This window comes from Pipistrellus kuhlii, unplaced genomic scaffold, assembly GCF_014108245.1.
Source record: "Pipistrellus kuhlii isolate mPipKuh1 unplaced genomic scaffold, mPipKuh1.p scaffold_m20_p_18, whole genome shotgun sequence".
Taxonomy (NCBI): domain Eukaryota; kingdom Metazoa; phylum Chordata; class Mammalia; order Chiroptera; family Vespertilionidae; genus Pipistrellus; species Pipistrellus kuhlii.
Window position 1 is genome coordinate 6,591,083 of NW_023425493.1, and position 9,956 is coordinate 6,601,038.

The following is a 9,956-nucleotide window of genomic DNA, read 5'->3' on the forward strand; positions in this document are numbered from 1 at the left end:
TGGCCTTGGCGTGGCCTTATCTGTTCTGTCTAGCCGGCGCTGGAGCAGGGCCTTCGCACAGAGGCCAGGCCCTCTGGCTGCGTCTGCCGCCGAAGGCACTGGGTTCCCGGCAAGAACACTGTGGGAGCTTGAGTCTCCCTAAAAGGAGAAGGATGCCGGCTGCCAGCATTACAGAAGCAAGAGAATGTGGGGAGGGCACCTGCCCCGAAGCCCTGGCCCGCGGTGACCTACCCGAGGCCAACTCCCCTTCCCCCGGGCGTCCGTTTCCGTATCTGTACGACGGGATAGGTGCAGCAGCTGCTCTTTGCAAAGGGCTCTGACATTCCGTGGTTCTGTGGGTCTGAGGAGTCAAAGTTTAGCTGCCTCCATGAGGGCATTCCGGGAGCCGGGACCAGGCCCTCACAAGCTCAGAAAGGGCACGATGCTGGTACCACGGGCAGGGCAGCATTTCTGTTGTTTTTTCCTATTGCTTTTTCAGAGAGAGTCGGGGGGAGGGGGGTAGAGAGAGTAAGAAACAATGTGAGAGAGACATATGCACTGGCTGTCCCTCTTGCACTCACCCTGACCAGGGCTAGGGATCAAGCCTGCAACCCAGGTACATGATGTCGATCAGATGTGTAGGCCAGGGCTCTAACCACTAAGCACACCGGCCAGGGCAGGCGTTTCACAAGGTGACCTTAGGGGACCCCCAACAGTGTCATTCTTGAACCCTGTACCTCCCCCCCCTCCCTTTCCCTTCCAAGCATAGGCACATCTCCCTGGGGGGCACTGGAAGGGAGGCTGCCTGGCTGGGAGCCCACATTCCTGGGCCCTAGGTGGGGGTTTTCCGCTCCAAGCTGCAGACATTTTCCACATTCCTCCCCAAGGTCAGGTGCCTTCTCTGTGCTGGCTCTTAATGTCCCTGCAGCCACAGTCCACCCTGAAAGGGACGGGGAAGGAGGGAGGGAGGGAGGGAAGACGGACAGGCTGCGTTCTCGGCCCATCCTGAGGCTGCAGGCCCAGCAGCTCAGGAGGAGGGGAAGGTCAGCTCAGCTCTGGCCACCTGCAGAAAGCACCACGAGGCCCCTCTGCCTCTTCGTGATAATGGGGTGCCCAGTACAGCCCCACCCCAACGGGGAGCTGGGTTTTGCTCCTCTGATGATCCCTGATGCTCCCTTGTCTGGTCAAAGCCCCCACCCTCTGTACAGAGGGGGTGAGTTGCCCCCATTCTGGACCTGCCTCCCGCCCCTGCCGGGGTTCGCAGGGTGGCCTCCTCTGTGGGGGACCATCCTCCCTCAGCCGCAGCACCCACAGGCAGGCTCCTCCCCAAAGCATCTGTGTGCCTGCCCTGGCCCCACACTGGGGGCTCAGAGGGCCTGCCCGGGGTGTGGGCTGCCTGGGCCTGGTGTTTCCTGTGCCAGCGGCACCTGGGCAGGTGGCTGGCCTGGAGCCCCACGCTTCCGGGGCCCACGCCGAACTTGAGCTTCCGCCAGCCGGGAAACGGCGGGGCAGTGGCAGGTGCAGGCTGAGCAAACACCACCGTCCTCAGCGCAGCACCTGCAGAGAGAGTGCCTTCCCCCGCCTGGCAGGTCCTTCTGGGGACCCCAGGAGAGGGGGGACGGAGGGAAGGAGCAGAGACTGGGTCACAGGGTGGGAGAGGAGAGGCGCTGGCGCTGGGGCGCCTGCAGGGACCCTCATGGCTTCATTGCCCCGGGGTGGGGAGGCCCTGAGGGAATTCCAGACCCCAATATTAGAGCACGGGCTTTGGGGCCCGCAGACCTGGGCTTACATCCCAGCGCTGCCCTCGCCTGAGACGCGGCTCCGGCTGCTCTCACACCAGCCTCCCCCTCTGCCAGTCGGAAAGCAATGACGGGCATCGCGGTTTAGGGGCAGGAGAGAGGGCACTCGCAGGACTTGAGCACGTCGCCTCAAACCGAATGGGACAAACCCAAGGCAGTGTGGCTACTCCTGCTTCCTGGATCCAGGCCCCGTCCGAGGGCTGAAGAACCGCTCACAGGAGTCCGGGGCAGACCCTGCAGGCCGCGCAGGCTGAGGGGGCCGGACGTTCTTGGCCTCCGAGGCCTGCCCTGCGAGCCTGCTTATTCCAGAGCGGCTCCCTCAGTCTCAGGAACAAGGCAGCCCGGTCCCAAGAGCGGACCCAGGCAGCTGCCTGTGTGCCGGCCCTGGAGTGGCCTGGGTTTGCCCAGCTGGGGTAGCTCAGTGGTTGAGTGTTGACCTATGAGCCAGGAGGTCACGGTTCGATGCCTCATCAGGGCACATGCCCAGGTTGTGGGCTCGATCCCCAGTAGGGGCATGCAGGAGGCAGCCGATCAAAAAGTGTTTTTCATCATAAATAAACAAACAAAAATAAAAATAAAAAATAAAAAATTGTCTTTCATCATTGATGTTTCTCTAACCCTCTCCCTTCCTTTGTCTGAAATTATATATATATATATATATATATATATATATATATATATTCTGAAATACTATTGTATGTGTATACACACACAAATATATGTATGTATGTGTATATATATATATTTTATTATTATTATTTTTTTTAATTTATATTTTTAAGAGGCCTAGGTTTGAGTGACTGAGACTCAGCCACTTGCTGGCTCTGAGGTCCAGGGCCTCAGTTTCCTCATCTGAAGCATGATAGCGATTCCTGTGCTGCCGAGGGGCAGGCTGCACTCCTAATTAAGGCTGAGGACACTCAGATACTTGGCCATGGGTGCCTGCCCCCACCACACCCAGAGCTCTCTGCAGGGCAGATGCCGGTTAGGAGGCTGCTGGGCCATCTGAGCCCCTGGGAGGGATCCCACTTGCTCTTGGCCTGAAAGGCTGCAGCCCATCTCCAGATGGAGAGGGAGGAGGCGGTACAGCCCTTCCAGGCATGCTGGGACAGCTGTGGGGAGGGGGTTACTTCAGCACATCCTGATCTGCCGGCAGGGAGACTAAAGGGAGGTGGCTCCTGCCCGGCAGGTGTGGCTCAGTGGTTGGCGTCAGACCGTGAACCAGGAGTCACGGTTTGATTCCCCATTCAGGGCACATGCTCCGGTTGTGGGCTCGGTCCTAAGGGAGGGGAGAGAAGGAAGGGGCGTATAAGAGGCATCTGATCAATGATCCTCTCTCATCCATGTTTCTATCTCCCACCTCTCCTTCCCTCTCTCCAAAATCAATAAAAATATTTAAAAACATTTAAAAATTATCTTAAGAAAAAGGAGGTGGCTTCTACGCACAGCCACTGTCTACTCAGGTGTGATTTGAAGGCGTGGGAAGGCCCCAGCCCAGGCCACAGTTGTGGCGACATCAAACCCTTTTTCTGTCCAGAGCCTTCCAGCTTACACATGCTACGTGTGTACACCGACCCACTTTCTCTTCACCACAGCACCAGGGGATGGCTGAAGAGATGCCACTACGCCCCGTTTTCACACACAATCAAACTGAGTCGCAGAAAGATGAGGGGGACTTTCTCGCGGACACATGGTGAGTGGCAGACCCAGGACAAACCCAGCCTGGCCGACCATGTCACTGCCGTAAGGAAAGCCTGGCACCCACAGGCAGGTGAACGCCGCTTCTTCAAGGACAAGTGCACGTGCTCTCAGGAGAGGCAAACCTTGCCCCATGCGCACCTTAGGTATGTGTTATGCTCACTGCTGGGGAAGGAGGAAGTTAGGGCTTGTGGGGCGAGGAGAAAACACTTTCAAAGAGGCGGCAAGGTGCTGGCTTCAGCAGCACATATGCTAAAATTGGAACGATACAGAGATTAGCAGTGCCTCTGAGCAAGGATGACACACAAATTCATGAATCATTCCATAGAGAGAGAGAGAGAGAAAGAGACAGAGAGAGGCAGAGAGAGGCAGAAAGGGAAGACAACCCTTCTACAAATTCCATTGACTTTCTAATTTTCCCCAGAACTGGGTCCTTTAAACCTTGAAACCCAAAGCCAACCCCAGAGGAGAAAGGCGAGGGGGTCCCAGGGCACCGTCTATTCACCTGGGCAGCAAAGCTGTATAAGCGTCTGCCTTGCGTGAGGCCTGGAGGATGCTGAGGGGAGCGAGGCAAACCCTTTATCCTCAGACACCTGGCGATCCATCCTGGAAGACAGAGATCAACCTGAGTGAATGCCAGGGCAGCTCGGTGCCTGCGGAGACAGCTGTGATCTGAGGAAGAGCCACCACTGCTGGAGGGGAGCCGGGCTGGCAAGGCTCTCCTCACCCGATGACACACGGCTCCTCATACACTTTTCACCCATCCCAGCGGCTCCCGAGTCTTCCGGCCGGAAAGCCTTTGTTGCCTCACGTACCCCTCTCTTGCCCAGCACTGCCCAGGACACCTGGCCATGCCCAGGGATGCCACCCTGGGACCTGGGCAGCTAGGTGAGGGGCACTGGGGCCTTTATGGAGTCTCTGGCCAGTGCTCCCATTATACAGATGAGGAAACTGAGGCCAAGGCAGGGGAGATGACTTGCCCAAGATCACCGAGGCGGGGTGGTGCTGCAGGAGATGTCCCCCCCACGGCACATAGACCTGGAGGGGTGTGACTGGGGACCCTGTGCTCTGTACGTCATTGAAGAAGAAGGAAGGTAAAAAGGCATGTGGGGGACCTGACTCCACCCTGAAGAGAGGGCGCTCTGAAGCCAGGGGGAAGAGAAGGTGGGGGGAAGCACCTGTCAGGACAGGCTCAGATGGTGACAGGGCCGGAAGCTCCTGCTAAGACCCCAGTTTCTGCCCTAACCGGTTTGGCTCAGTGGATAGAGCATTGGCCTGTGGACTAAAGGGTCCCAGGTTCGATTCCGGTCAATGGCATGGTCCTTGGTTATGGGCACATTCATAGTAGGGGTGTGCAGGAGGCCGCTGATGGATGTTTTTCACTCATCGATGTTTCTAACTCTCTACCCCTCTCCTTCCTCTCTGTAAAAAAAAAAAAAAAAAAAAAAAAAAAAAAAAAAAAAAAAAAAATCAACAAAACATATTTAAAAACAAAAACAAAAACAAAAACCCAGTTTCCCTTCACAGATGGACACCCCTCCTGCAGGTGTCTGCTCTCTACGAACCTCAGTTTCCTCAAGTGAGCTGCAACCCCTGCAGCCTGCCATTCTGAGCTTCCGTGAGCTGCAACCCGGAGGCATCAGGAACGGAGACGTGGGCTTGACTGGGGGTATGAGGAAGGCTCTGCCCCTCAGACCAGACCAGGCCCTGCTGAGGGGCAGGGGTGGCACCGTCGGGCACTGACCCTGAGTTACCCTCACTCTTCCCAAGCTCCCCCGGGGCCCTGAGGCAGGGTGGGGTGCTCAACAGGCCTGCTAGGTGAGAACAGAGGTTTAGGAAGGGTGTGGTGGGGAGGGTGTGCCCTCAAGCCGGTGTGATCACTCCAGGGGGCACGCCTGCCAGCTTCCTCCGAGGTGCCAGACGGGGCAGGGCAGCTTCTCACCTCTTAGCAAGGAGAGAGGGGAGTTAGACACCCACTCCCTCACCACCCACCCAACGCCAGCTCACCAGCCCAGCCTCGCTGGGTGATGGACAAGGAGGGCCCGGGAGCCAAACCCAACTGCCCAGAGCTGTGAGGACGGGCGTGTGGAACCTGTCCTCACAGGCCCGGCTGGCCAGGAGCCTGCTCTCCCTCCCCCGGAAGGAGCCGGAGCAGACAACTGCCACAGGTGACTCACCAAGGAGCCTTCTTGCCATTCCCATCCCCAGGGCCAGCCCAGGACAGCCCAGCTTCTGCCCGAGGGTCCTGGAGACCAGCCCTCCTCACGGCCAGCTTCTCTGGGTGTCCAGCCCTGCTCCCCTGCTCTGTGCAACAATCAGGGTCCGTGGGATGGGGCTAGAGGCCAGATTGGGGTGGGGATGGGAGTTGGGGGGGGGGGGGGCCTGTGTTTGCAGCAGATCCAGCCAGTCAGAGCAGAAGCCTTTGTGAAAGCAGACAGAGGCCACAGGGGCCCAGACCTGGCCGAGGCTTACTGCCCTGCCCCCTCTCTCCTCCACACGGCCACACCCCTTCTCCCTGAGTCCAGGGACAGAGTGGTCATTGTCTTCTCTTTTTCTTTTTTCTTTTTTTAAATAAATATCAATGATGAGAATCATTGATTGGCTGCCTCCTGCACCTCCCCTACTGGTGATGGAGCCCGCAACCTGGGCATGTGCCCTTGACCGGAATCGAACCTGGGACCCTTCTGTCCGCAGGCCAACGCTCTATCCACTGAGCCAAACCGGCTAGGGCATCCTTGCCGTTTCTTCATCTCCTTCCATGCTAGAACTGAGACCCTGCCTCACATTTATTCCCTTCTCAACGCCCAACGCTGTGGGGCCCTGGGGAGTCCCAGTCCATTCCCTCCCCGTGGGATAGAGCTCACGGTGAGAAGGTATTTTTGCTGAGTCGCAGTCTACCTCTGTGGAATCCATTCCCAGCACTTCAGGAACTGCATGTCCCCTCCCCATCCCCCATCTATCAATAGAATTCTTTGTTCTGAGCCAAATACCCTCCGGTCTTCCAGTCATTCCTCCCGAGGCTGGTTTCCAGACCGTTTGTCAGCTGGCCCGTGTCCTCCGGACACATTTCCATTTATCCGCGTTTCTCTCAGAGCACCGTGGGCACGACGCCAAGCCGGGCCAGCATGGAGAGTGTCTCAAGATCTCACGTTCTAGATTTGGTCTTGATTTGATCTAGATTTGATCCTCACGACATGGATGCGTCAGCTCTGCTGTCTTGCTGGCCTGCTGAGAACCATCTCGTTGGCATTTCTGGACCCGTGTAGCTGTCTCCCCAGGTCCATGTTCGACGGGTACGCACAGGTCACCCCAGCCTGCGTTCCTGCTGATCCTTGGAGGCCTCTGCCTGCCTTGTGGGCAGTTCCCTGGCACCTGAGTCCCCATTGAGGGAGTCCTAAGGCTCAGGCCTCTTAGTAGGTTTTTACTTATGGATTCCTTTCAGGGTCTGATGGGAAGCTCCATCCTCTTCCTAGAAAAATGCACTTGCTCAAAGGTCTGCACATGGCAGCAGGACTTTCTGCAGGCCAGCCCTGGACCCAGGTTCAGAATTCCCACCTGGAAGCTGAGGCCCAAACAATGAACCCTGCGACAGCCTTCTGTTCAAACGGGGGCCCAGGGCAAAGCCAAAGAAATAACCTCCCAGTCCAGTGCTGTGCTCAACAGCTCACAAAACCTGTTCACCTACCTCACCCCAGACAGACCCTCGGGTACAGATTACAACTGAGCAAACGAGACACCGAGGTCCAGAGATGTGCAGTAACTTGCCCAAGGTCACACAGCCATTCTGGGCAGACTCCTCTACCCAGACGGGGCCTCAGAGAAGCGCAACACAGTAGGGAAGATACAATGGAGAATCCACTCCTGCCCAGCTAGTGGCTCAGTTGGCTGAGCATTGATCTGTGCACGGAAGGGTTGCCGGTTTAGTTCCGGCTTAGTGTACATGCCTGGGTTGCAGCTTGACCCCAGGTTGGCGCATGTATTGAAGGCAATTGATCTCTCTCTCTCTCTCTCTCTCTCTCTCTCTCTCTCCATCCCTTTCTCTAAGTACGTCCTGGAGTGAGGATTAAAAGGATAATCAGCTCCACTTGGCTACCTGGCACACTGGTCCTGGCCTCTGTGGTGAGCTGTGCTTTTAGCAGCCTCCTTCTTGGCAAAGGCAGAGAAGGGCTGTGTGTCAGGCTCTGGCCAGTGGGAAGGGAGGGACACGGGCAGAACCAGGCCTGGAGCCTGAACCTCAGGGACCAAGGGGACCGAGAAAGAGGCTCCGGCCTCCATCTCTCCATCTCTCCCAAGAGTGCGGACAGGTCTCTGGGCAGGAGGAGCATAGCCTCGGGGAACTACATGGGGGGAGGGGAAGAAGAGGGGGAAGGAAGTCACGATACAGAGCACATCTGAGTATATGGGTCTAACACAGGCACCAGAACTATTTGAGGTCAGTTTTTAAATTTCCCCCAAATTCTTATTTCCTAAAACCCCCTCTTCTTGGCCCAGAGAACTCCTCAGCCTGTGTGGCCCAATCAGTCCCTGCAGGAGGCTTTCCCAGGCCTGTGGCCGAGGGCCTTGCTCCCTCTCATGGCCTGTGTTCAGACCCCACTCAGGCGCTGTCTGGTCATCATCTGACTCCTCTGCTGGCAGCTGCAGTGGGAACGCAATGTCTCACCCCAGCCCTGGCCAGTGAACTCTAGACACTAGAAATGACCGGCTCTCTTTTGCCTCCACTTGTTCTGTGTCAAAGCCAGCCAGGCCCATCAACGTGTCCTTTAAAACCTTCTGAAGGAGCCCGGCTGGCGTGGCTCGGTGATTGAGCATCAACCCATGAACCAGGAGATCAGGGTTCAATTCCCTATCTGGGCATATGCCCATCAATCAATGATGGAGGCAGCCCATCAATGATTCTCTCATTGATGTTTCTATCTCTCTCTGCTCTCTCTTCCTCTCTAAAACCAATAAAAACAAACAAAAACAAAAAAGAAACCACCCTCTGAAGGAGCAGCTAACAGCTGTTTCCAGGTTCTGCTGGGTGAGGGAGAAGGTTCCGGAAACTGTCATTTCTGTCTTTCCTCCAACCAGATTATTTCCCTTTGCTCCAAACAGTTGGCAAAAATGGGCAGAAGGGTCTAGAGCTTGGAGCATTGCTGACAGCTGGATAACTCTGTTCTCTATTGATCTGTGGCCTGGGCCAAAGGCTGGGGAGTTGCGGGGGGGGTGGGGGGAAGAAAAGGGGGCTGGAAGGGGGAAAAAGGAAGGGGAAGGAGCTTAGGTTGTGGAGCGGGTTGCTGCTTGGGCCTTCAATTATTCACTCTTATCTCCATTAATTCATGCGTTCAGATTGATTTTGTGCATCTGTCTCCCGCACTGGACTTCAGGCTCTGGAGGGCAGGAACCACATTTTATTCAATTCAGGATCTCCGGGGCCTGGCACAGTGCCAGCTACCCAGTGGATGCTCATACACGTTGAAGAAAGCGTGCACTGCAGCCTCCCTCCAGTCTTCTGTCTGGGGACTGCTATTTCCCTCCGGGGGAGAGCTTCTCGGAGCCTCCCGGGCAGGTGCAGGGAGCGGGCGGCCCTCCTCTGGGCTGCGCCTGAGGCCGGTTCCTCGTGGATGTTTATTTCCAGCCCCTTAGGTTTTCCTGCCCCCTGGCTGGGCCCTGCCCCGCCCCCAGCCTTAGCTGCCTGCCCAGACGTTGATTCACCTCCTGCCAGCCCCTGAGAGACCTCCCCCACCGAAACCACAACTATTTTTAGCGGAATCTCACGTGTTTGACATCCTCCTCCGCCCCCACCCCCCCTTCACGGGTGTCACTTCCCTCTTTTAATAACAACAACATTGAGGATGGTGTGTTTCTCTGGCCTGTTTTGCTGGTGGGGTTGTCTGGATTCCTTGGGGGTTGGTGACTCTTGGGCCCAGCTCAGGGGAGAGGTTTGTTCCCCCAGGTGGTCCCCTGGGCCCTGAACAGCCAGTGGCCTGCCCTGGAGGTCCTCGGACACTCGCTGACCTTACCGCTGTCCAGAACAGGGAATTCTCCCTCCTTTCCTGGGTCAGAATCCCAGTGTACGACCCAAGTTCTTCTCACCCTCACCTAGGCCTTCCCTGCCCTAGGCGTTGCCAAACTTAGCAAATAAACATTCAGAACACCCATTTCAATGTGACTTTCAGGTAAACAAGAGCTTTCCAGTTCAGCATGTCCCAGGCAAAATACGAGAGAAGTATTTGTTGTTTCTCTGAAGTTCACATTTCAGTGGGCAGGCCTTCTATGTTTTATCTGGCACCCCCACCTGCTGTGTTCCTCTCACCCGAGCCACAGCTTTGAGATGTTTTGGTGTCAGGATCCCTTTACACCCTTAAAAAAATCACTGCGGACACTCCAGCTTTTATGTGGGTGAGTTGACATTTAGCATATTAGAAATGAAAGCAGAAATTAAAAAATACTATTAATTTATTTTAGTAAAAACAACTCATTACGTGTTTATGTAAAATA

At 56.1% G+C, this 9,956-nt stretch overlaps 1 non-coding gene across 1 annotated transcript; it reads left to right on the forward strand.

The window, feature by feature from the left end:
- Positions 1 to 3,704: 3,704 nt before the first annotated feature.
- LOC118721824 lies at positions 3,705 to 3,808 on the forward strand. The gene has a single exon (XR_004988842.1). It is a non-coding gene; the product is annotated as a U6 spliceosomal RNA (small nuclear RNA).
- The last annotated feature ends 6,148 nt before the right edge of the window (positions 3,809 to 9,956 follow it).